The sequence below is a fragment of the Felis catus genome, chromosome B3 (genome assembly GCF_018350175.1).
Source record: "Felis catus isolate Fca126 chromosome B3, F.catus_Fca126_mat1.0, whole genome shotgun sequence".
NCBI lineage: Eukaryota > Metazoa > Chordata > Mammalia > Carnivora > Felidae > Felis > Felis catus.
In genome coordinates, this window is record NC_058373.1 from 44,472,027 (window position 1) to 44,499,541 (window position 27,515).

The 27,515-nt window shown below is 39.9% G+C and overlaps 2 long non-coding RNA genes and 1 pseudogene across 2 annotated transcripts in view; all 3 read left to right on the forward strand.

Annotated features, from left to right (window-relative positions):
- The window catches only part of LOC123385912, a 54,573-nt gene extending 34,457 nt beyond the window's left edge, over nucleotides 1–20,116 (forward strand). The window contains exons 3-4 of the long non-coding RNA XR_006599178.1: nucleotides 19,689–19,883; nucleotides 19,991–20,116. This is a non-coding gene — a long non-coding RNA (uncharacterized LOC123385912). The remainder of the gene's footprint in view (nucleotides 1–19,688; nucleotides 19,884–19,990) is intronic.
- The window catches only part of LOC111560982, a 126,736-nt gene that overhangs the window by 49,957 nt on the left and 49,264 nt on the right, over nucleotides 1–27,515 (forward strand). The window lies entirely within an intron of this gene.
- LOC101093274 lies at nucleotides 4,780–6,065 on the forward strand (annotated as a pseudogene).

Consider the following 27,515-nt stretch of genomic DNA (forward strand, 5'->3'; position numbering starts at 1 on the left):
AAGCCCTCTCTTCTTGACGTTTTCTTCCTCTCCCATTGGCTGTTCTGTAGATGAGATGGAGAGTGTTAGAGTATCTACCTTGTACCTAGAGATGGAAACCCTGGGTTGAGAATGGGCAGAGCAGTGCCACTAGCTCTGGACCACTGGATCTTAGACTGTGATCACAGAAGACAAACTTGTATCTTGTCAGCCTACTGTAGTTTTGGATCTCTGTAGTGACTGGACCTAAATAATAAGTATCTTAAAAAATTTTTTTTTATGTTTATTTTTTAGAGAAAGACAGAGAGAGACAGAGCATGGGCAGGGGAGGGGCAGAGAGAGAGGGAGACACAGAATCCGAAATAGGCTCCAGGCTCTGAGCTGTCAGCACAGAGTCCAGCATGGGGCTCGAACTCAGGAACTGTGCGATCACGACCTGAGCTGAAGTCGGACGCTCAACCCACTGAGCCACGCAGGTGCCCCAATAAATACCTTTTTAAAGAAGATTATGAACTTTGTTATTTAGCAGAAACATGCCTTGGCACGTACCCTTATATGCTCATTGTATCACACTTACTTAAAAAATTAGAAGACATTTGGGGCGCCTGGGTGGCGCAGTCGGTTAAGCGTCCGACTTCAGCCAGGTCACGATCTCGCGGTCCGTGAGTTCGAGCCCCGTGTCAGGCTCTGGGCTGATGGCTCGGAGCCTGGAGCCTGTTTCCGATTCTGTCTCTCTCTCTCTCTCTGCCCCTCCCCCGTTCATGCTCTGTCTCTCTCTGTCCCAAAAATAAAATAAAAAAACGTTGAAAAAAAATTAAAAAAAAAAATTAGAAGACATTTTAAACATACACAATTACAGTTTTTATGGTATTGTTTCATATTTCTTTGCATTTTCAAAAAAAGTAGTATGACATTATATTTAGAGTTAACACTCATCACTGAGCCCAATTTCTCATTTTCCCTCAGAAGCAAACTCTAGGAACACCTGGGTGGCTCAGTTGGGTAAAGCGTCTGACTGGCTCAGGTCATGATCTCATAGTTGATGGGTTTGAGCCCTGTGTTGGGCTCTGTGCTGATGGCTCAGAGCCTGGAGCCTGCTTCAGATTCTGTGTCTCCCTCTCTCTCTGCCCCTCCCCTGCTCACACTCTATCTCTGTCTCCCTCTCTCAGAAATAAACATTGAAAAAATAAAAAGAACCTCTGTATTCTGGTTTTCTATTGACCAATCTTATGCATACTTTTTATACTTCTAACTACATGTTTATGTGTCTCTAAACATATGTAGCATTTCTGTATACATTTACATGAAAGCATTTACAAAAAGGTATATATATTTTTTAATCGCTATTAGGTTTTGTGATTTGTCTATGGTTTGTCTATTTATATATGGTGGGTTCAGTATATTAACTATTATATAATATTTCATATTTTAACTATGTAATACTCACTGAAAGAATATAATTCAAATGATATTCTTACTGATGAATCTTGAGATTGTTTTTAATTTTTAACTATAATAATTGCTGCAAGAATACCTCTATACATGTCTTTTGTGGTCACATGCAAGAGATATAATGGGGCAGTGGTGCCTGGGTGGTTCATTCTGTTAAGTGACTGACTCTTGGTTTCGGCTCGGGTCATAATCTCACAGTTCGTGAGTTTCAGCCCTCTGTAAGGCTCTGTGCTGACAGTGCAGAGCCTGCTTGGAATTCTCTCTCTGCCCTTCCCCCATTCACATGTGCGCACTCTTGCACGCGCGTTCCCTTCTCTCTCTCAAAGTAAATAAGTAAACTTTAAAAGAAAAAGAGATAATGGGGCAGAACCAATATTTGAAGAACTACTACTAACCTAGAGTTTCCAGAACTGCCAAAATACCTTAAGTCAGCTAAAAGTCAAGTGCACCTCAGAGCCCAGGTGGATGGAATAGATATCATTTGGAAGATTTGCAACTATCATGGCCATAGGACAAGAGTTCTGGAAGGTTTTACACTGATAGTTAAATACTCGGGCCTCAAAGTGACATACGGCACTTCCTTTCACAACTATGGCTAGACTAGTCACATGACCCCATCCAGCCACAAAGGGCCAGGAAGTATACTCCTAGTCTAGCATGTGCCAGGAGAGGAGAGCTAGGATATTTTGTAATCAACATCAATTATTACCATAAGCTCAAATCATACCTCTATTAAAACCACCAAATCCAAAGGTAAACAGTTTAATTTATATTTGACATATCTTGTCAGGATTGGTAATAACAGCAAGTAAGTGACATTTATTAAGTACCTACTATAATCCCAACTCTGGGCTTTATTTCCTTTATTTAATTAAAAGTTCTCAGTAACCCTAGGAGGAAGGTAATATTATTATTTCAGTTTTACAAATGAAGAAACTGATAAATAAATGAGAAAGAATGTTTAAGTGAATAACTAGGTCATTGAATGAGGGGACAGGAGAGCCTGGATGTGAACTCCAGATCTGGCTTGGACTCTTCCTCTGTGTAGTCTGCCTAAGCGAGTCCTCAAAGCCTCTGCTTTGGTTACCTCCTTGTCTAATAGGACCAGCAATGAAGGCTTTCCTCTGCCATTTCTCTCAGTTTAAAGCCACTAGACCACTCTGCAGAACAGAGTTTAGCAACATTATGCTCCCACAGTAAGTATTCAAAGCACCTCAGCTTTCTAGTCCAGAGATGAAACAGCTGTTCTCTCCAAATGGCTTATACTGAAATGTAAATGAACAAGGACATTAGAAAAAAAAGTAAAAGAAAACAGATTTAAGTTCTTGCCTTTTAAAATTTTTATCATTTCCCATCCAAGCTTACTGTTTTTGTTTAATCTTGCCATTCCTTTTCTTCTTCCTTGTATGCTCTTTTTCTTAGGGATATGCAAACTTTATTAGTCAGCTCCTCTTTCAAGCTCTGTATGCTTTTGTGTTTGAGAATTGGGAATCAGGTACTTTTACTGTTAGCCTCAGGGTGGATCTGAGCAGGAGGAAGCTTTATGAATAATCAAGGTTGACATCTCCAACGTTGTTCCTTCATTATAAATATTGTTAAAGGAACTGTGACCACCATGGGCTCCCACTGAACAGTGTGTGCAGGGGGAGGCAGAGACAGCCTTTGATTTCAGCTCTTTTCTGGTTATCACTTCACTGATGACCCTGGAGTTGACAGGTCTCTTAGATTTGGCTGCCTCTTTTTCTTTTCCCAGAAAGTTTCTATTCAATTAGTATAAGTGTTTGGTCTGCAGGAAGCTGGCTGGGTTCATCTTACCAACTCCAAAGGCTAAGGACCATAGTTAATATTAGTGCTTGTGCATTGCCTTAGCCTGAATCCCTAATGAATGCTGAGCTTCTTGGTGACTTTAACCATTTTCATTCCATTTGGATTAATTATAGCATCATTACTTTATCAGGAGGAAAACAAATTATAATGCCCAAGGTCTTTAAGCCTTCTTCCCACCTCTTGAAAAAGCTTAGCCTCCACAAATGTCTGAAAAGACATTTTCTCCATATTTCTACTAAGGTGCCTCCTCCCACTGGTGCCCCACTAATCCCTAGTTATATGCGTTAAATATATATACATATAATTAGCCAACCATGTTTTAGATTTTTTCATATTGTCTTGACAGTTTTCATTTTTAAAATGGAGACATGTGAACTTGAATTTATACCACATAAGTAAACCTTTGTAAGTTTCCTCTCTCTCCTTCCTCCCCAGCTGCATTATCTTCTATCCACCCTCAGGAGAGTCACCAAAGAGTGTTTTAGAACCTGTTACATACTAAGAAATGGTATGGACTTCACTTTACGTGTCAAAAGCCTTGTGAGGGAGGTGATACTGCTGTTCTGATTTCCTTGAAAGATTCAGACACGTAGGCTTATGGAGTGAAGGGACTTGCTCAAAGTTACATGGTGAGACATGGTTAGAATCAGAGATAACATGCTAGACCTCTGACTCAAACCCTCTACTCTCTTGCCTAGTTCATGTTTATTAGTAATATTTGCCATTCATTTATTCTGCCAACATTATTGATCTTTAGTATATGTCAGGAACTGGGACTTACTAAGATCACTAAAACAGAGTTCTTAGGACCTCAAATTCTGGTGAGGGAGAAAGTTCTGTTAACTGGCAGTAAGGATACTAGATTACTAAGATATTTAACAATGCAGTGGTTGAAACAGAGAACTCTGAGGGCATGGAGGAGAGACATTTCAACTTGTTCTCAGGGTCTCAGGGAAGCCTTCTTAGAGGAAGTGGGAGTGAGTGTTCAAGTAAAAAGGTAGGTCTCATTAAAAAGGGAGCTGAAACAATAGCCAAATTATGGAAAGAGCCTAAATGTCCATCAACTGATGAATGGATAAAGAAATTGTGGTTTATATACACAATGGAATACTACGTGGCAATGAGAAAGAATGAAATATGGCCTTTTGTAGCAACGTGGATGGAACTGGAGAGTGTGATGCTAAGTGAAATAAGCCATACAGAGAAAGACAGATACCATATGGTTTCACTCTTATGTGGATCCTAAGAAACTTAACAGAAACCCATGGGGGAAGGGAAGGAAAAAAAAAAGAGGTTAGAGTGGGAGAGAGCCAAAACATAAGAGACTGTTAAAAACTGAGAACAAACTGAGGGTTGATGGGGGGTGGGAGGGAGGGGAGGGTGGGTGATGGGTATTGAGGAGGGCACCTTTTGGGATGAGCACTGGGTGTTGTAGGGAAACCAATTTGACAATACATTTCATATATTAAAAAAAAAAAAAGGGAGCTGAGCTTGGGTGGTGGCGAGTGTGGAGAGTGCACCATGAAGGCGTTAGGCACACTGTGAGAGTACACGGTGGTGGGGTACTGCCTGCCCACACTCAAATGCTGCACTCCTTCTCTCTATCACATGTGAATCTTTGCACCTAATCATGTTGTTGCTAAGTCCTGCTTCTGGTACTTTTTGTCTCCGCTGAAGAAGCTGAAGAAATCTTGAGGGGAAATTGTCTTCTGTGGACAGGTGTTCTAGAAATCCCCTTTGGCATCTGGCTGCATTATGACTCCCTCAGTGGCATCCACAACACATACTGGGAGTACCCAGACCTGACCCCTGCAGGCACTGTTACCTGGTGCTGCCAAGATGGGGCACCTGGCACTGCCCACTGGGCTGTCTGCATCCAGATCATGAAGATGGAAGAGATTATAGCCAGCAAGTGCTGCCAGCTAGCAGTCAAGCAGTTTGATGACAGTAAGATTAAGTTCCTACAGCCCCACGTGGGTCCTACGTTGCCAGCACAAGCTATGCTTCACCACCAAGAGGCCCAACACCTTCTTTTAGATGCAGAGCCTCCCTGTCCCCAGGTCTGCCCAAATAAACTTTTTGGGAAAACCAAACCAAACCAAAATAAAACAAAAAGGAGTCTGTTTTTAGATAGAGGTAAAGGGAAAGAGATTCCTTTCTTTTCTGGGCCCCTTTAAAACACTTGAAATACTTTTGAGTAAGCCCACCAAAGATTTTGAGGTATGTATGTACATGTGTTCCCTAGGATCCAAAAAACCACATTCCCAAATGTAAAAATAGAGTTTTAATTTGCACTGTGCGGGCATAGGGAAGCAGGAGGAATACCAGGTTTGGAGAAGAAAATTATGAGTTTAGTTTGGGATGTGTTGAATTGAGATGTTTGTAGGAAGTTCAGGTGAAGATATACAGGCATTGGGCTAAAGAGTGGTCATCTGGAGTTCAAGAATGAAACCAGATTAAAGATAGAAATTTAGGAATCCTCATCATTCCAGGAGACAGTGAAATCAGCGTGCAGGTAGACAGATGAGAAGGCCGAAATTGGAGTCCTGAAAAATATCATTGTTGGGAGGACAAGGAGAGAGAAGGTGCCTTCAGGGGGACTCCTCAAAGAGGAAGGAAGAAAATAAATGGAGTGTGATGACATAAAATCCTAAGGAACAGAACATTTCAAGAAAAGAGAGGGTTCAGGGTGCCTGGGTGCTTCAGTCAGTTAAGCATCAAACTCTTAATTTCAGCTCAGCTCATGATCTCACGGTCATGAGATTGAGCACTGAGTTGGACTCCATGCTGAGCGTTGAGACTGCTTAAGATTCTCTCTCCCTCTGCCCGTCCCTGATGTGTGCACGTTCTTTCTCTCTCTCTTTAAAAAAAATAGTCTAACATGCTGTCAAGTTTATAATTTTCAGTGACACATCACATTGGATTTGGCATCAGAGAAGCATTGTCAGCCTTTCTCAGAGCAATTTCAGTGTGTGTGTATGTGTGTGTCAGACTCTCAACTGTAGTAGTGGAAGAATGAATCGAAGTGTATGAGTTGGAGATCACCTTTTATGAGTTGGCCTTTGAAAAATGATAGAGCACTTTTTCTATCAGTTTCTCTGAAGAAGAAGGAGAGATGTAGGAGAGTAGATGGAGAGGGACACAGTGTTGAGGGAGGAGGTTTTAAGATGGAAGAAGGCCTTAAGATGCTTTTTGGTGTGTCTATTAGTAGGGAAGAGGCAACCAGTTGAGCAGGTCTCTAAGGTTCAGGAAGGGTGGTGGAGTCCTGGGCAGAGATGAATTTACCTAAGGAAGAGAAGGAATCCTCTTCTCTTTGGACGGGGAGTACTGAAGAATGGCTGAAGACTAGGATGAATAGTAGGAATTAAGACCCCAGGGTAGTTTTCTGAGTGCTAACCATGTGTCAGGCACTGTGCCATTCACATACATAAAGGAATTATTATAATCACCATTCTGCAGGTGGGGAAAGAGAGGCTCAAAGAAGTCCAGTTAGTGTCCCAAGGCCAGAGTTGGTGTATAGAACTGGGATTTAGAGGCAGTCTAGCTTCAGAGCCTACTCTATGAATACATGTTCTGCTTTATGAGGGAGGCCAGACTAGTGACTCAGGCAAGAATTAAGAAGCTTCGGGAAGTTGTGTCAATAGCTATGACTCGGATTTCCTTTGTTGCCCTGGTTTGTCCTTCCTCAAGCTGACTATCTCTTTCTACCTAACGAAAATTCACTATGGTCCTTGGAGGTCAAGTAATGTCTATATTTTGATAGTGTGAATATTTGCTACCTCTTCATCCACTATATTTATGTTCTCTGTTATTTTGTGTAGTAGTCAATGTTTTTCAAACTGGAGTTTCCATGTAAATTTTAGGGAGTCTATGTCTTAAGGAATTTACATTTTTTGTTTTCCAGAAAATCTTAGGAAATATTAATATAATTATACTTTGAGTCACTGGGATGATCATTTTGTAACGAGCTCTTTTCTCACAACGTCAGAACCCATGTTGCATTTGTATGTATAATTGTGTTGGCAGGAAGAACCCAAGTATGTTTATTGATTTGGACTAGTGAGAACAGATTGGAAGCTTAAGATGTAACTAATTTATCCATACCAAGTGAAAGCCAAATGATTTCACTTAGCAAATATTTAGTAGTTGGTGCTATGGAGAAAATAGATACAGGAAGAAACTAGAATATCAGTCATGCTTTCAGGGAGAGATTACATTTTATTTGAGAAAATCAGACTAACCTAAATGAAACCATTTGACACAGATTTTTAGGGCATAAGTGGGTAAGGTAAAAAAGTGGCAAAAATATGAAGAAAAAAAGAAAAAAAATTTTCTGCCTGAGACCCTGGCCTAGCACTAACAGCCCTGCCTCAGCATGAATGGCCCATTATCTCCACACAACAGTGTTCTAATGGCTCATACTGGGGAGTTGGGAGAGTCAGGTACTACACCCATTCCTTATCCTGTTAACCCTTGCCCCTCATTATCCAGTGGGGTAGCAAATGCTGCTAGCTTGAACCCCTTGGAAAAAGATAGAAAACTGTCATCAGCTAAGAAGTGGTTAGTAACTATCCGTTAAAGCTCTTGCTATTCTGAAAAAAAAAGTTTATATGCTTTCATGTTCAGTGTGCCTTGGTGAACATGTTACTTTCCCATGACCATAACCAATGCTGGAGTACATGGGGAATAAAAGTGAACAGAATTGTGAAGGGAGGCAGGGCAAGAGGAAAGACACCTTTTTCTACCAGCAGAGGTTTTAGGAAGAAAGAATTTAATGAAAGAATTTAAAAAATTTCTTTAGAAGGAAAAAAATGACTTAGACTTGAAGACAAGTGATACATTCTATTCCATTCAAAACCCACTACCTACGTCATCACCAAATTCACTATTGGTACCAGTAGGTAGGTTGAGCCTGTGGAGTAGAATGGAAGGTGATTGGGTCTGTAGTCCCAGCTATACTCCTATCCCAGAAGGGGTGAAGAGAAGAGGGCATTAGCTGGGATGCAGGTAATGGGGAAAAACAGTAAGGAGAACGTCACTTGGGCTACTAAGGACAGTCATGCTGTCCTGCTCTCTCAGGGGCCTGACAAAGTCTCTAAATCTGACCTGAGCAGCAACTCCTTGCACCTTAGAGGGATCAGGGCTGATAAGTTGGGCAGAGGAAGGTCTGGTGGGAAAAAGGGGCTGCAGAGTCCCCATCCTTTACACATTTCATGAGGCACCAACATATATGTGTTGTCAGTATAGGATCAGAGGCATGTTTGAGTTAACACCACTGTGAGATTCTTCATAGTGCAGACTGCGTTGCTCAGCTTTTCAAGCACCAAACTCACTTCATTTTTCCAGTAGGGATGAGGCTGAGAAATCAATTCACATGCACAGATTTCAAAGGAGACCGATGCTCAAACTGTAGTGATGATGTATCAACAGTGAGAGAGAGTGACTGGCATCAGCTTTGCATACCAGGCACACTCTGCTTTATGTTTGTACACTCAGGAGGTTATATTACAGGTTAGAAAGTTGCTAGATGAGTCCCAAGTTTGAGTAGGGGAATTGAACATTCTTGTGCAATAGCTCAAATCACTCTTTTCCAGTCTAAGGATATATGAGTCATAGGAGTCAGTATTGGTTATCTAGACTTAGAGCACAATCTTGTGGACAATAATTTTACTGTAAACTAGAAGTTTTTATCATTTCTTCTTTTCATTGAGATATACTTGTCATATAACTTTGTATTTGGATGTACAACATGATTCAGTATTGGTATATATTGCAAAAATATCACAGTATGTCTAGTTAATAATACCTGTCACTATGCACATAATTACAAATTTTGTTTTTCTTGTGATGAGAGCTTTTAAGATACACTGTCTTAGCTCATATGTTGTAGTTTGTACATCATTTGACAGTAGTTACTAGATTGATGCAGAGAACCTTGTGGGGAGGCACCTTTGTTTTAGGTTATAAGTTACCCTCTGACTGCAGGGACATTCTAAGATGATTTCCATAGATGGCCAATTCACTAAATTGATGTTGAATTTTATTTATTTATTTATTTATTTATTTATTTATTTATTTATTTATTTATTTATTTATTTATATGTTTTATATATGATTTATTGTCAAGTTAGCTAACATACAGAGTGTACACTGTGCTCTTGGCTTTGGGAGTAGATTCCCATGATTCATCACTTACATACAACAGTCAATGCTCATCCCAACAAGTGCCCTCCTCAATGCCCATCACCCATTTTTCCTTCCCCCACCCTCACATCAACCCTCAGCTTGTTCTCTGTATTTGAGTCTCTTATGGTTTGGCTCCCTGTCAGTTTGCAACCATTTTTTTTTTCTTCCCTTCCCTTCCCCATGGTCTTCTGTTAAGTTTCTCAAGTTCTACATAGGATACCTGTCTTCTCTGACTGACTTATTTCCCTTAGCATCATATCCTCCAGTTCCACCCATGTTGTTGTAAATGGCAAGATTTCATTCTTTTTCACTGCCAAGTAGTATTCCATTGTGTGTGTATGTATGTGTGTATACACACACATATTATATATATATGTATATATATAATATTTATAATATATAAATAATTATATATATAATATGCACACACATACCACATCTTCTTTATCCATTCATCAGTTGAGCTCTTTCCTTAATTTGGCTATTGTTGAGAGCACTGCTATAAACATTTGGGTACATATGTCCCTATGAATCAGCACTACTGTTTCCTTTGGATAAATTCCTAGTAGTGCTATTGCTGGGTCACAGGGTAATTCTGTTTTTAATTTTTTGAGGAATCTCCACACTGTTTTCCAGAGTGGCTGCACCAGTTTGCATTCCCACCAACAGTGCAAGAGGGTACCCCTTCTCTACATCCTCGCCAGCATCTATTGTTTCCTGAGTTGTTAATTTTAGTCACTCTGACTGGTGTGAGGTGGTATCTCAATGGGTTTTGATTTGATGATGAGCAGTGTTGAGCATCTTTTAATGTGTCTGTTAGCCATCTCTATGTCTTCTTTGGAAAAGTGTCCATTCATGTCTTTTGCCCATTTCTTCACTGGGTTATTTATTTTTTGCGTGTTGAGTTTGGTAAGTTCTTTATAGATTTTGGATATTAATCCTTTATCAATATGTTATTTGCAAATATGTTCTCCCTTTCCTTTGGTTGCCTTTTAATTTTGTTGATTGTTTCTCTCACTGTGCAGAAGCTTTTTATCTTGATGAGGTTGCAGTAGTTCCTTTTTGCTTTTATTCCCCTTGCCTTCAGAGAAGTGTTGAGTAAGAGATTACTGAGGCTAAGGACAAAGAGGTTGTTGCCTGTTTTTTCCTCTAGGATTTTGATGGTTTCCTGCCTCACATTTAGGTCTTTCATCCATTTTGAGTTTATTTTTGTGTGTGGTGTAAAAAAGTGGCCCAGGTAGATTCTTCTCCATGTCGCTGTCCAGTTCTCCTAACACCATTTGCTAAAGACTTTCTTTTTTCCATTGGATCCTCTTTCCTGCTTTGTCAAAGGTTAGTTGGCTCTATGTTTGTGTGTCCATTTCTGGGTTTTCAATTCTGTTCCATTGATCAGTGTGTCTGTTTTTGTGCCAGTACCATACTGCTGTGATGACTACTGTGTAATACAGCTTGAAGGTTGAAGACTGGAATCGTGATGTCTCCAGCTTTGCTTTTCTTTTTCAGAATTGCTTCGGTTATTTGGGGTCTTTGTGGTTCTGTACAGATTTTAGGATTGTTTGCTCTAGCTCTGTGAAAAATGCTGGTGGTATTTTGATAGTGCATTAAATGTATAGATTGCTTTGGGTAGTATAGACACCTTAACAATGTTTGTTTCCAATCCATGAGCATGGAATGTTTTTCCACTTCTTTGTGACCTTTTAAATTTGAAGGTAAGTTATTCTTAATTCTAGGTGTAGTTGCAACAGTATTTTACCCTTTTGTTTCTTATTGATCACAAGAATGACTGTGTTACAAAATAATGGTTGAAAGCTGCTGATTTAGAGATCAGAAACCAGGATGGTGATGGAACCAAAATCATATTCTATGAGGAATGATTCAAGGGCATCTTTAGAATAAAGTGTTCAGCACTAGGTAGGGGATTTCAAATATATGGAGGGCTGTCATATAAAGGGATTAGATTTGTCCCCTAAGGCCCCAGGTGTATAACTAGCATCATGAATTAAACCTACAGGACAAACAAAACAAAACAAAACAAAACAAAACAAAACCTGACTCAGAATAGGGAAAACATTTCTAAGGTGATGTGATAAGATAGAACGATCTCCCTCATTAGGTAGTGACCTCCTCATTGCTGAGACCGTTAGAGCAAGGGCTGAACAACATTTGTTGTGGATGTTGCTGAAGACACTCAAGTTCTGGACTGGATATGCCTTAAAACTCAATTCAACTCTGAAATCCTAAGACTAAAGAAAAAATTGTAAATTAAGCATTTCCTATTATGTATGAACAGCAGAAAGAGTATTAATTACTTCATTAATAACCCATAATGCAAAACTTTAAAATCTTGGGCTTGTAGAGTCCAGCCATGCACTTTACCTTAAAAACTTGGGGCACCTGGGTGGCTCAGTTGGTTCAGCATCCAACTCTTGATAGAGGCTCCTATTGTGATCTTACAGTTGTGGGATTAAGCCCGGCGTCGGACTCCATGCTGAGTGGAGCCTACTTGGGATTCTCTCTCTCCCTCAGCCCCTCCCCCACTCATGCTCCCATGCACACACTCTTTGTTCCTCAAAATAAATAAATAAACTTAAAAAAAAAAAAAAGAACCAAAACTCAAAAGTTGAAAAGGTTTTGGCTTCTAAAGACATTACAAAGGTGGTTGTAGATTATTGATTGTGTTTGAAAAAATTATCCTTGAAAAAGGGAAGTTTTTCAGGAGCCATTGCAATAGAATAAAGGAGTCCTTGAGAATAAAGGGAACTTAAGAATAGAGGAGTCCTTGGAGTTTGTCAAGAGTTTATATTTCGCCCAATACTGAGCTTATGATAAATGATTATTAAAGTAAGGTAGTCATCTATATGCCGTCTACAGATTTAGCATATAAATATCATGGGAATGTAAAAATTTGCTTCCAGAAAAAGTATAGAGAAAGAAAAGGCAAGGGTGTCTGAGGTTGTTTTTCTCTGTGTGGCATTTCCTCTTTACATGTAACGTGGAGAAGTTGTATTGGACCTGCTGAGGCTATTTTAAATTATCTTTGGCAGTGCTTATAGAACACAGTGCTTATAGAACACAGTGCTTATACTGCTTCTAGAACACAAAAAATTATATAATGGGCATGATAGTAATGAATTTTTATCATAAACCTTTCCCTACCCAGGAAGTAACAGTCTCATTGCAATTACTCTAGTCAATGAAATGTATAGGTGCTGAGGTTTTGCCATACCAAAGCACATTTTGGTTAAATGGGAGGTTTTTCTTACCCATAAGAAGTATTTGAGGAAGGATCAATATAGAAGGTCACTGAGTGCTGATGGCTGATGACCACTAAGAAAATTGCTTAGCAGGGTAGGTAGCAAAAGGTTATAAGAGAAAGAGTTTGAAAAATAATTCTCATTTATATCAGTTTTCCATTTCTGTATTCCCACCAGAGTACTGAGAGCATAGTAGGCATTCAATGAATATTTGGGGATGAATGACTTTTAGGAAAAGGAAAACTACTCTGAATTTCAGTTACTCCTTTTACTAGGACTGTGTTTGCATGACTGATTGAAAAGTGAACATTTCAGCCATCATCTGGTTGTTAAATATTTAGGCTGCCAAATCATTTATTTGATTGATGATTATACCTTCAGAATTGACTGACTGCTTTGGCTCAGGGTAGACACAGCATGAGTCATATGCTGCAGTTCTTGTCAATCACTGGTTGCATTTCCACACATAAACAGTTGACTTATGGTAGTCACATCAGTCACAAACATAAATCATCACAGTTCAATAATTGGTACTTGGGCCTTTTCTGGTTGGAATGATTTCTTGGCTATTCTGGTATTAATGATGCTGAATACTTAGTGATTGAACAATACTGGCCAGCTGACTGGAGGAGTTTCCTACCCTGAAAAGATCTTTTTTTTTTTTAAATTTTTTTAAATTTTATATTTTTTTAATATATGAAATTTATTGTCACATTGGTTTCCATACAACACCCAGTGCTCATCCCAAAAGATGCCCTCCTCAATGCCCGTCACCTACCCTTCCCTCCCTCCCACCCCCCCATCAACTCTCAGTTTGTTCTCAGTTTTCAAGAGTCTCTTACGCTTTGGCTCTCTCCCACTCTAACCTCATTTTTTTTTCCTTCCCCTCCCCCATGGGTTTCTGTCAAGTTTCTCAGGATCCACATAAGAGTGAAAACATATGGTATCTGTCTTTCTCTGTATGGCTTATTTCACTTAGCATCACACTCTCCAGTTCCATCCACATTGCTACAAAGGGCCATATTTCATTCTTTCTCATTGCCACGTAGTACTCCATTGTGTATATAAACCACAATTTCTTTATCCATTCATCAGTTGATGGACATTTAGTCTTTTTCCACAATTTGGCTATTGTTGAGAGTGCTGCTATAGACATTGGGGTACAAGTGGCCCTATGCATCAGTACTCCTGTATCCCTTAGGTAATTTCCTAGCAGTGCTACTGCTGGGTCACAGGGTAGGTCTATTTTTAATTTTTTGAGGAACCTCCACACTGTTTTCCAGAGTGGCTGCACCAGTTTGCATTCCCACCACCAGTGCAAGAGGGTTCCCGTTTCTCCACATCCTCTCCAGCATCTATAGTCTCCTGATTTGTTCATTTTAGCCACTCTGACTGGCGTGAGGTGATATCTGAGTGTGGTTTTGATTTGCATTTCCCTGATGAGGAGTGATGTTGAGCATCTTTTCATGTGCCTGTTGGACATCTGGATGTCTTCTTTAGAGAAGTGTCTATTATGTTTTCTTCCCATTTCTTCCTGGATTATTTGTTTTTCGGCTGTGGACTTTGGTGAGCTCTTTATAGATTTTGGATACTAACCCTTTGTCCGTTATGTCATTTGCAAATATCTTTTCCCATTCCGTTGGTTGCCTTTTAGTTTTGTTGGTTGTTTCCTTTGCTGTGCAGAAGATTTTCATCTTCATGAGATCCCAATAGTTCATTTTTGCTTTTAATTCCCTTGCCTTTGGGGATGTGTCAAGTAAGAAATTGCTGCGGCTGAGGTCAGAGAGGTCTTTTCCTGCTTTCTCCTCTAGCGTTTTGATGGTTTCCTGTCTCACATTTAGGTCCTTTATCCATTTTGAGTTTATTTTTGTGAATGGTGTAAGAAAGTGGTCTAGTTTCATCCTTCTGCATGTTGCTGTCCAGTTCTCCCAGCACCATTTGTTAAAGAGACTGTCTTTTTTCCATTGGATATTCTTTCCTGCTTTGTCAAAGATGAGTTGGCCATACGTTTGTGGGTCTAGTTCTGGGGTTTCTATTCTATTCTATTGGTCTATGTGTCTGTTTTTGTGCCAATACCATGCTGTCTTGATGATTACAGGTTTGTAGTAGAGACTAAAGTCTGGAATTGTGATGCCTCCTGCTTTGGTCTTCTTCAAAATTACTTTGGCTATTTGGGGCCTTTTGTGGTTCCATATGAATTTTAGGATTGCTTGTTCTAGCTTCGAGAAGAATGCTGGTGCAATTTTGATTGGGATTGCATTGAATGTGTAGATAGCTTTGGGTAGTATTGACATTTTAACAGTATTTATTCCTCCAATTCATGAGTACGGAATGTTTTTCCATTTCTTTATATCTTCTTCGATTTCCTTCATAAGCTTTCTATAGTTTTCAGCATACAGATCTTGTACATCTTTGGTTAGATTTATTCCTAGGTATTTTATGCTTCTTGGTGCAATTGTGAATGGGATCAGTTTCTTTATTTGTCTTTCTGTTGCTTCATTATTAGTGTATAAGAATGCAACTGATTTCTGTACATTGATTTTGTATCCTGCAACTTTGCTGAATTCATGTATCAGTTCTAGCAGACTTTTGGTGGAGTCTGTTGGGTTCTCCATGTGTATTATCATGTCATCTGCAAAAAGAGAAAGCTTGACTTCATCTTTGCCAATTTTGATGCCTTTGATTTCCTTTTGTTGTCTGATTGCTGATGCTAGCACTTCCAACACTATGTTAAACAACAGCGGTGAGAGTGGACATCCCTGTCGTGTTCCTGATCTCAGGGGGAAAGCTCAGTTTTTCCCCATTGAGGATGATACTAGCTGTGGGCTTTTCATAAATGGCTTTTATGATGTTTAAGTATGTTCCTTCTATCCCGACTTTCTCAAGGGTTTTTATTAAGAAAGGATGCTGAATTTTGTCAAATGCTTTTTCTGCATCAATTGACAGGATCATATGGTTCTTATCTTTTCTTTTATTCATGTGATGTATCACATTGATTGATTTGCAAATGTTGAACCAGCCCTGCATCCCAGGAATGAGTCCCACTTGATCATGGTGAATAATTCTTTTTATAAGCTGTTGAATTCGATTTGCTAGTATCTTATTGAGAATATTAGCATTCATATTCATCAGAGATATTGGCCTGTAGTTCTCTTTTTTTACTGGGTCTCTGTCTGGTTTAGGAATCCAAGTAATACTGGCTTCATAGAATGAGTCTGGAAGTTTTCCTTTCCTTTCTATTTTTTGGAATAGCTTGAGAAGGATAGGTATTATCTCTACTTTAAATGTCTGGTAGAATTCCTCAGGGAAGCCATCTGGTCCTGGACTCTTATTTGTTGGGAGATTTTTGATAACCGATTCAATTTCTTTGCTGGTTATGGGTCTGTTCTAGCTTTCTATTTCTTCTCATTTGAGTTTTGGAAGTGTGTGGGTGTTTAGGAATTTGTCCATTTCTTTCAGGTTGTCCAGTTTGTTGGCATATAATTTTTCATAGTATTCCCTGATAATTGGCTTGTATTTCTGAGGGATTGGTTGTAATAATTCCATTTTCATTCATGATTTTATCTATTTGGGTCATCTCCCCCCCCCCCTTTTTTTTTGAGAAGCCTGGCTAGAGGTTTATCAATTTTGTTTATTTTTTCAAAAACCAACTCTTGGTTTCATTGATCTGCTCTACAGTTTTTTTAGATTCTATGTTGTTTATTTCTGCTCTGATCTTTATTATTTCTCTTCTTCTGCTGGGTTTAGGGTGTCTTTGCTGCTCTGCTTCTGTTTCATTTAGGTGTGCTGTTAGATTTTGTATTTGGGATTTTTCTTGTTTCTGGAGATAGGCCTGGATTGCAATGTATTTTCCTCTCAGGACTGCCTTTGCTGCATCCCAAAGTGTTTGAATTGTTGTATTTTCATTTTTGTTTGTTTCCATATATTTTTAAATTTCTTCTCTAATTGCCTGGTTGACCCATTCATTCTTTAGTAGGATGTTCTTTAACCTCCATGGTTTTGGAAGTTTTCCAGACTTTTTCCTGTGGTTGATTTCAAGCTTCATAGCATTGTGGTCCGAAAGTTTGCACGGTATGATCTCAATTTTTGTATACTTATGAAGGGCTGTTTTGTGACCCAGTATGTGATCTATCTTGGAGAATGTTCCGTGTGCACTCGAAAAGAAAGTATATTCTTTTGCTTTGGGATGCAGAGTTCTAAATATATCTGTCAAGTCCATCTGATCCAATATATCATCAGGGCCCTTGTTTCTTTATTGACCATGTGTCTAGATGATCTATCCATTGTTGTAAGTGGGGTATTAAAGTCCCCTGCAATTACCACATTCTTGTCAATAAGGTTGCTTATGTTTGTGAGTAATTGTTTTATATATTTGGGGGCTCCCATATTCAGTGCATCGACATTTATAATTGTTAGTTCTTCTTGATGGAGAGACCCTGTAACTATTATATAATGCCCTTCTTTATCTCTTGTTACAGCCTTTAATTTAAAGTCTAGTTTGTCTGATATAAGTATGGCTACTCCAGCTCTCTTTTGACTTCCAGTAGCATGAAAAATAGTTCTCCATCCCTTCACTTTCAATCTGAAAGTGTCCTCAGGTCTAAAATGAGTCTCTTGTAGACAGCAAATAGATGGGTCTTGTTTTTTTATCCATTCTGATATCCTGTGTCTTTTGGTTGGGGCATTTAGTACATTTACATTCAGTGTTATAGAAAGATATGGGTTTAGAGTCATTGTGATGTCCATAGGTTTCATGCTTGTAGCGATGTCTCTGGTACTTTGTCTCACAGGATCCCCCTTAGGATCTCTTGTAGGGCTGGTTTAGTGGTGATGAATTCCTTCAGTTTTTGTTTGTTTGGGAAGACCTTTATCTCTCCTTCTATTCTAAATGACAGATTTGCTGGATAGAGGATTCTCGGCTGCATATTTTTTCTGTCTAGCACCCTGAAAATCTCGTGCCATTTCTTTCTGGCCTGCCAAGTTTCAAAAGAGAGATCAGTCACGAGTCTTAGAGGTTTCCCTTTATATGTGAGGGCACGTTTACCCCTTGCTGCTTTCAGAATTTTCTCTTTATCCTTGTATTTTGCCAGTTTCACTAGGATATGTCATGCAGAAGGTCGATTCAAGTTACGTCTGAAGGGAGTTCTCTGTGCCTCTTGGATTTCAATGCCTTTTTCCTTCCCCAGATCAGGGAAGTTCTCAGCTATTATTTCTTCAAGTATACCTTCAGCACCTTTCCCTCTTCCTCCTCTGGAATACAATTATGTGTATATTATTTCTTTTTAGTGTATCACTTAGTTCTCTAATTTTCCCCTCATACTCCTGGATTTTTTTATCTCTCTTTTTCTCAGCTTCTTCTTTTTCCATAATTTTATCTTCTAGTTCACCTTTTCTCTCCTCTGCCTCTTCAATCCAAGCTGTGGTCATCTCCATTTTATTTTGCAGCTCATTAATAGCATTTTTTAGCTCCTCCTGGCTGTTCCTTAGTCCTTTGATCTCTGTAGCAATAGATTCTCTGCTGTCTTTTATACTGTTTTCAAGCCCAGCGATTAATTTTATGAGTATTATTCTAAATTCACTTTCTGTTATATTGTTTAAATCGTTTTTGATGAGTTTGTTAGCTGTTGTTATTTCCTGGAGATTCTTTTGAGGGGAATTCTTCCATTTCATCATTTTGGATAGTCCCTGGAGTGGTGTGGAACTGCAGGGCACTTCTCCTGTGCTGTCTTGAATAACTGCCATTGGTGGGCGGGGCCGCAGTCAGACCTGATGTCTGCCCCCAGGCCACCACTGGGGCCACAGTCAGACTGGTGTGTGCCTTCTCTTCCCCTCTCCTAGGGGCGGGATTCACTGTGGGGTGGCGTGGCCCATGTGGGCTACTTGCACACTGCCAGGCCTGTGGTGCTGGTGATCTGGCGTATTAGCTAGGGTGAATTGGCAAGGTGCACAGGGGTGGGAGGGGCAGGCTCAGCTCGCTTTTCCTTCGGTGATCCGCTTTGGGAGGGGCCCTGCGGCACCGGGAGTGAGTCAGACCCGCCAGAGGGACGGATCCGCAGAAGCACAGCGTTGGGTGTTTGTGCGGTGCAAGCAAGCTCCGTGATGGGAACTGGTTCCCTTTGGGATTTTGGCTGGGGGATGGGCGAGGAAGATGGTGCTGGCAAGTGCGTTTGTTCCCCACCACGCTTCACTCTGTTGTCCGGGGCTCAACAACTCTCCCTCCCGTTGTCCTCCAGCCCTCCCGTTCTCAGAGCAGAGCTGTTAGCTTATAACCTTCCAGATGTCAAGTCCCACTTGCTGTCAGAACACATCCGTCCGGCCCCTCCGCTTTTGCGAGCCACATTCGGGGGCTCTGCTTGGCCGGCGGGCTGCCCCTCCGCCCGGCTCCCTCCTACCAGTCGGTGTATTGCACACCACCTCTCCTCCCTTCCTACCCTCTTCTTTGGGCCTCTCTCTACGCTTGGCTCCGGAGAATCCGTTCTGCTAGTCTTCTTGCGATTTTCTGGGTTACTTAGGCAGGTGTGGGTGGAATCTAAGTGACCCGCAGGACACGGTGAACCCAGCGTCCTCCTACGCCACCATCTTCCCAGAAGCCTGTGTGAAAAGTTCTTAAAATAGAACGTAAAATGGAATTGGCCAGTGAATGTGGGTTCATCTAAGTTCAAATACAGTCTAGAACATGGTGGAGAGTGACTTTACTGAGAGAACCTGAAAAAGTTGGAATAAAATAGGACACAAATAATGTATTTTTTAGGTTTCTAGTTGTGGAGGACAGACTTTAAGGTGTTCCCCATGATGTCTACCTTCTATCATTTATGCCTTTGTATAATCCACTCCCCTTGTGTGTGGGCAAGATTTGAGACCCATTTCTAAGCAATACAATATGACAGAAGTGATAGGATATCATTTCTATGATGACATTATGTTATGTAAAGCTCTTTCTTGCTAGCAGAATTGATAACAGTTGTACTAGAGTCTTCTTCTCTGTGCTAGCTTTGAAGAAGCAAAATTCCATGGAGTCCTACAACTGCAAGCATATGACTTGTGCCAACAAGCTGACTTAGTCTGAAGGTGGATCCTTTCCCACCTGAGCTTCCAGATGAGAATCCAGCCTATGATCATAGCCTTGCCGGGGACCTAGCTAAGCTGTGCCTAGATTCCTGACTCAAAGAATCTGTGAGATGATAAGTATGTGTTAAGCTTTTAAGTTTCTGGTAATTTGTTACACTACATAGAAAATGCTTATTATAGTCATTGTTCTTACCTAAAATCTTGATTATGGTGTTGGTTTTCAGGATATACACCCAGAAGTCAACTGGAAGATGCCGTAGTATGCTAACTTCCCTGGATTAGCTGACATAGATACTGAATGTTGACTTGTCCCAAGGAAGAAAAAGAATAAAGAATAGATATAAAGTCTATATTCCTGTTGCCAAGTCTCATCATTTGTATGTTTGAAATTTTAACTAGGACATTTGTATTTAAAGAAAAAAGAAATATGATTGAATTCCCATACATATGATAAAACCTTGGGTAGGAATTTGTGGTCAGTGTGGTAGCTATCATTTGCTCACTAATTTTTCCTCCTTCATTGCCCTTGCCTGGCTTCTCTGTGGGTGGAATATATTTCCCTGCCCTACTGGTGTCAAGCTTAGCCATATGAATTGTTTTGGTCAATGGATAATGATGAAAGTGAGATTGTACCAGTTCTGAACTGAGGCTTAAAAGGCTGGGTGAATGTCTACCAGCAGTTTTGTTTCCTTAAGAAAAGCACAACTAAGTTAGCCACTGCCTTTTAGCCTGGATTCCTGAATGAGAGACACCTGGAATACACTGGCATTTGACCTGCTTGAAAGCAAACTTTCTTAGCCAGCCCAGAGACCTATCAATGAGAAGTAATTTTTTATTTTATTGGAAGTGTCCAAGATTTGGGATTGTTTGCTATACAGGCTTACTGCAACAATAGCTGCATAACTCGAAGTCCAAAAGCTCATTCATTTTAATTAAGCTAGCACTGTTTCTGACCCTTAACCACAGAAGTATGAGTAGATAAAGTTGTTAATTGATTTTCCATCTCATGTCCTATTGAATACTAGTGTTATTTTGGATGTTTACTCGTGTTCTGTCAGTTAAGGATTCTATATTCATGGATGTTACAAGAAGACTGATAATGTTTATTAGCTCTAAGAAATTCTTCATTGAAGAATGAACTCCTGCTAGATATTATTTAACTTAATATGCCCAATCTTACTAGACCACGGAACCCTTTCCCCTCAAGAACAATTCATACCTTGTTTCTCTAGAACTGGTGAATACTTCTATTCACGGCAGCATGTGCTCACCTATCCAGCCTTGTCATATTCCAAGCAAATGGTGTGCAGTATAAATTTGGAATGGTGCTCCCAAAACTCAAGATTATTAGGCAGATACCACAGAAATTACTGAGTATATCTCTCCATGATATTGTTAAGGGCCTTGTTATTGCATAGTCCTGGATCTTCAATGAGGTTTAAAAAGAATCCACTGGGAAGTCTGGCAAATCTAATATGGAATGACTCCATGTTTGGTCCAAATTGGTCTGAAATTGCTGATTTGGAGGTCTGAAATGTTTTAAGTCCAAAAGATCACTTAGACATCCACATAAAGTGTGTGCTCAGACACATTTACCACAAGGTTATCAGCATTTCCTGCTATCACTGAATTTTCTGGGGTATGAATGATCCTTTTGACTTATGATTTAACATGGGGATCTCAACTGCTTAAAATGCATTAAAAGTGAACAAATATATTAGAACATGAAAACACTTTAAAAACATTCCCTAAATACATTAAAACCCCGATTTGGCAATGAGAAGTGACTTCTTGCACTATGTCAAGGCTGTATCTTCAAAGTACAGGTGACTCCTGATAGTATCCTATCTCCTTCTTGAAGATACTCAGGGATTAAAAAGATTAAAATGGAGGCCGTAGTTTGTGAGTGTTCAGTCTAGGGACATATTCAGTGTCATAACCAAAACCTAAAACTGCCCTGATTTCCCCAAAATGCTGATCTGACCGTCAACAATACTTTAGCTTTCTTCATGTCTGTGGGGCCTTTGCAGCTTCCTACCTAATCAGCTACAAGTAAGTTTATGATAAGTATAAACAAGTAAGTTGATGCATATAAGTTTTAGTAACAAATCACAATAGAAAACTTACTCATGCATGCTTTATAAACTGAGTTGTAACTACTGAATGTCTTCAACACTTTCTGCTTGGAAGTCTCTGTTCCTCAACAATTTCTCTCTCAGTAAAATATTCATATCAAGTAAAGGTTTCTGAATTTTCTTTTGACAATTTCCTTTAATGGGAGATCTGGTTATTTTATTTCAAGCATTTGGGACCTGGATCTGTGCTTTCAGATGGGAATGGCAAGGCCTTTCTAAATTGTTTTTAATATTTATTTTTGAGAGAGAGAGACAGAGTGCGAGCAGGGGAGGGGCAGAGAGAGGGAGATAAAGAATCTGAAGCAGGCACCAGGCTCCAAGCTCTCAGCAGAGTCTGACACAAGGTTCGAACTCACAAATCGTGAGATCATGACCTGAGCCGAAGTCATACACTTAATGGACTGAACCACCCAGGCACCACAGCAAGGCCATTCTAAGGCAGGTGGCAGTGACTGGAGGAGCCATGGGGATAACCACCTTAAAAAATGGTTTTGATGGAGTAATGAGATTAGCATATTAATTAAGGTCTTCATATCTAGTAATGATCTCATTTGCTTATAGAAACATGACGACAACACTGGGAGAAATATCTTAACCCCTTTTTGAGGGAGTATTTGATCGGATTTTGCTAAAGTATAGGTTCTTGAAGCTAAAGCTAAATGTTGTTCCCAGTCGCTGTGCTTGTTTTCATATGCTGGTCCCCCGATGTTGGCTTGCTTTTTCTCATCTATGAGACAGGGAACTGTGACTGAGGACTGGTTATAATGTTTCTTGATAAACCTTCGTAAAGCAATGTGCTGTTGCGAGTAATGGGCTCCATTCATTATTAGCCCAGTTGATTTTCATTTACACTTGGCTCTAACAATTAGCTTGAGCAGGTGTGAAGGTGATGGAGGGGCTGGGACACCCAGAGGTCAGCCTCAGCTGGATGTGATAAATTAACCATTATTACCAGCAGTGAAAGTGGTTCTTTACGCTTGTCAGCAACAAACAAAGGGACAACATATCTCACATAAACTCACTATTCAGAGCTGGGTTTGCTGAATGATCAGCGTTTCCTTCCAGGCCCTGTAGACAGATGGGAGGGAGGAAAGTACCTATATAAGTAGAAGTGAGGGTGCCTTGAAGGAATGACTTGGTAGACTGAGTGGTATATGCATGTCCCACCCTGGGTTGTTTTGCAGTGTTCACCCATTCCAATATGAAGACATCAGTAGCCTCTCTTGGTGATGGGGATCCACCTGTGCATACTAGAGGGGACTACTAGAGAGTGAAGAGTATGCACAACAAACTGACAAAGTTTTTACAGGATGTAGATAGATGCATATTTCTATATACTAATCAATAGATATTTCTGAACAATACCTTATAATTGAGCACATTTATAGTCAGTGAAAAGGAGTTAATTAGATTCCTCAGTTCTCTATCTGTACCAGTTTTATAAGACTTCAACAGACTTAAAACTCAAAAAGAAGGTGTAATACTGTCCACAGGAGGCAGCACCACATCCTTTCTGCTCTACACCCAACAGCTCTAAATGCCCTGCTTCTTTTTTTTTTTTAATTTTCTTTTTCAACGTTTATTTATTTTTGGGACAGAGAGAGACAGAGCATGAACGGGGGAGGGGCAGAGAGAGAGGGAGACACAGAATCAGAAACAGGCTCCAGGCTCTGAGCTATCAGCCCAGAGCCTGACGCGGGGCTCGAACTCACGGACCGCGAGATCGTGACCTGGCTGAAGTCGGACGCTTAACCGACTGCGCCACCCAGGCGCCCCTAAATGCCCTGCTTCTAAACCAGGAAGTGTGTTGCCATATTTTGTTACACCCTGGTATGGAAACTCACTGAGCATAACAAGAGGTGAAACATTCAAATAAGGAAAGAGGTAATAGCTGGTAATGACTATGCATATATTGAAATATATTAAAATCTCATAAATTAAAATATATTGAAATCCCATAGGTACAATTTGTTTGGTTTGAAAAGGCTTGGAGAACTGTTACAGACTGTGTCCCTCCATCCCAATTCAGATGTTAAAGTCTTAATCCCCAATATAACAGTACTTGGAGATGGGGCTTATAAGAAAGTAATTAAGGGGAGAAGCTCTCTACTTGCTACATGGGATGCTTCCCATCTCAAGATTGCTTAATAAAGCCAATTGCATCTTCAAAGAAAAAAAAAAAGGTTAAATGAGGCTGTAGGGTGTGGCCCTGACCCAGTAGGATTAGCGTCCTTAGGAGAGAAAAGATGAGAACTCACTCACTTGGTCTCCATTTGTTTGCATGCAGAGGCCATCTGGTGACGCAGTGAAACGATATTGTCTAAAAGCCAGGAAGAGAGCCTTACCAGAAACTGAATTGTCTGGTACCTTGATTATGGAATTCTAGCCTCCAGAAGTGTGAGAAAATAGTCTTACAAAAAATTATTAAGCCAAGAGCATCGGGTTGCTCAGTCCATTAAGCATCTGACTTTGGCTCAGGTCACGATCTCATGATTTGTGTGTTCAAGCCCTGTGTTGGTCTCTGTGCTGACAGATCAGAGCCTAGCACTTGTTTAAGATTCTGTGTCTCTCTCTCTGTCTCTGTCCCTCCCCTGCTTGTGCTCACTCTCTCTTTCTCTCTCTCTCAAAAATGAATAAACATTAAAAAAATTTTTTTAAGTATTAAGTCAGTCTGTGGTGTTTTGTTATGGCAGCTTGAGCAACCTAAGACAGAGACTAAAAATCTGACTGGAAGGTTGGAACACATAAATGGACTTGTTGAACAGGAGCTTTATTTTAGAATGATTAGACTGTGAGCCTTCAGTGAGGAGCCCTTGAGGTCAGTATGTGTAAGTCTTTGCTCTTGGTCTGTTAAGACCATGTAGAATTTTCTAGGTTCTGCCTTGGGGTGACTTTTTGGATGCCAGGGTCCTCTAATCTAGGTAAGGCAAGGGTAGGGGGAGAGTCTCAGTTGTATGTGTTCTCCCTATTTTGTGAATGTACATCTACCATCAGCTGTACCTAGTAGTTTTTAGTCCAGATACTTTAGTCCAGAGGGTTTTGCTTTACCCTCATTAGACAAAAAGCTTTCAGCCCTTTATTGGGGTGGGGGCTTGTTCCATGGCCCAGATCTGGGTGGGAGTCGAACTATTTCTTAAATGGTCTTCAAACAAATATTTCTTATTTAATTCCCTGCTTTGTTCCCACCTCCAGATGCTTCCATTTAATGAGACTTTTGCAGTTGCATTTCCATTTAATGAGCCTTCTGCACTTTCTTCCTGAAAGTGAGACCCTCTTTAAATCAGAATTTATATCCTTTACCTGAAACAGCAATGGTGGAGATAGGGGTAGTTGGATGTTGACAGAAGACCTGGGGATGCAGATCAGATCAGAAACACAGGGGACATGGGGCTACATAAAGAATCATGCAGAATAATTAGAAACCGCTAAAAAGAGAGCCTTTGAATCATAAAAAAAACAGCTAGTCTGAAATACTCCTCTAGCTTCCCCATAAGAACCTGTGCAAATGGCTGGTCCATTAAAAACTAACATTTAGGGGTGCCTGGATGGCTCAGCTGGTTAACCATGTGACTTCAGGTCAGGTCATGATGATGTGATTTGTGAGTTCCATATTGGGCTCTGTACTGATGACATGGGGCCTGCTTGGGATTCTTTCTCCCTTTTTATCTCTGCCCCTCCCCTCTCATGCTCTTCCTCTCTCAAAAATAAATAAACTTAAAAAAATAACTCATTCAACAATAAGTAATGGTAAAGGAACTAGAAACATGTCTGTGAGAGATACTATAAGAAAAAAGAAGGAAAAGCATCAAAGTGTGTTAGCAGATGATCAGCCCTCACCAGGAAGACATTGTCATGAAGTAGAGGAAAAGTATGAATGAATATTTTGACATGAGTCTAAAAAATAAACCCCAAAATCTCAGTGATTCAATTGGCTTTCTTAACAGTTACCACCAGGTAGAAATACAGAATTGAAAGAAAAGACAGTGAGGCAGTAGGCAGGGAAGAAATATAAACTAGGATTCAGGAAAGAAGTAGAGGGAAAATACAAATGCAGAAATCAAGACAAAACTGGAACTAACAGTGGAAAATCCTGATAGAGACAGAAAAGTGAACACAGTGAAATAAAAGAATTTTAAAAGATAACAAGAAAATAAGACATGGAAGTTACATGAAGGATCCGACAAACATATGGAATACCCAAAGATGAAAATCAAAAAAATGATACAGAACAGGTATTTTAAAATACAGTTAAAGAAAGAAGAAGACTTGAATCTGCAAAGGTCATACTGTGTGCTGTGGAAAATTGACCCAGAACAATCAACACCAAGACAAATCCTAGGAAAGTTATAGGACTATTAAGAACTATTGGAAAATAGCCAAATAATGTAGAAAATAGCAAAAGTAATGTTGAAAAATAAACCCAAAGCTGGAGGCATCACAATTCTGGACTTGAAAGCGTATTACAAAGTTGTAATCATCAAGACCGTATGGTACTGGCACAAAAAGACACATAGGTCAGTGGAACAAAATAGAGAATCCAGAAGTGGACCCACAAATGTATGGCCAACTCATTTTGACAAAGCAGGAAAGAGTATCTATTGGGAAAAAAAGACAATGTCTTCAGTAAATGGTTCTGGGACAACTGGACAGTGACATGCAGAAGAATGAAACTGGACCACTTTCTTACACCATACACAAAAATAAACTCAAAATGGAGGAAAGACCTAAATGTGATACAGGAAACTATCAAAATCCTAGGGGAGAGAACAGGCAGCAACCTCTTTGACCTTGGCCACAGCAGCTTTTTACTGATGTCTCCAGAGGTAAGGGAAATAAAAGCAAAAATGAACTTTTGGGACCTCATCAAGATAAAGACTTCTGCACAGCAAAGGAAACAATCAATGAAACTAAAAGTCAGCCTATGGAATAGAAGATATTTGCAAAATTGGATAAAGGGTTAATAGCCTAAATCTATTAAGACTTATCAAGCTTAACACCCCAAAACCAAGTAATCCAGTGAAGAAATGGGCAAAAGACATCAATAGACACTTTTTCAAAGAAGACATCCAGATGGCTAACAGACACATGAAATGATGCTCAACATCACTTATCAGAGAAATACAAAGAAAAATACAACAAGATATCACCTCACACCTGTCAGAATGACCAAAACGAACAACTCAGGAAGGAACAGATGTTAGCAAGGATGTGGAGAAAGTGGAGCCCTTTTGCATTGTTTGTGGGAATGCAAACTGGTGCAGCCACTCTGGAAAACAGTATGGAGGTGCCTCAAAACACTAAAAAGAGAACTACCTTACTAGCAATTGCACTACTAGGTATTTATTCGAAGAATACAAAAATGCTGATTCAAAGGGGCATATATACCCCAGTGTTTATATTAGCACTATCAACAGTAGCCAAATGATAAGAGCCCGACTGTCCCTTGACTGAAGAATGGATAAAGATGTCACACACACACACACACACACACACACACACACACGTGTGTATGTGTACACACACAGTGGAATATGGTGATCAAAAATAATGAAATCTTGCTATTTGCATCAATGTGGATGGAAATAAGGTGTATTATGCTAAGCAAGTCAGAAAA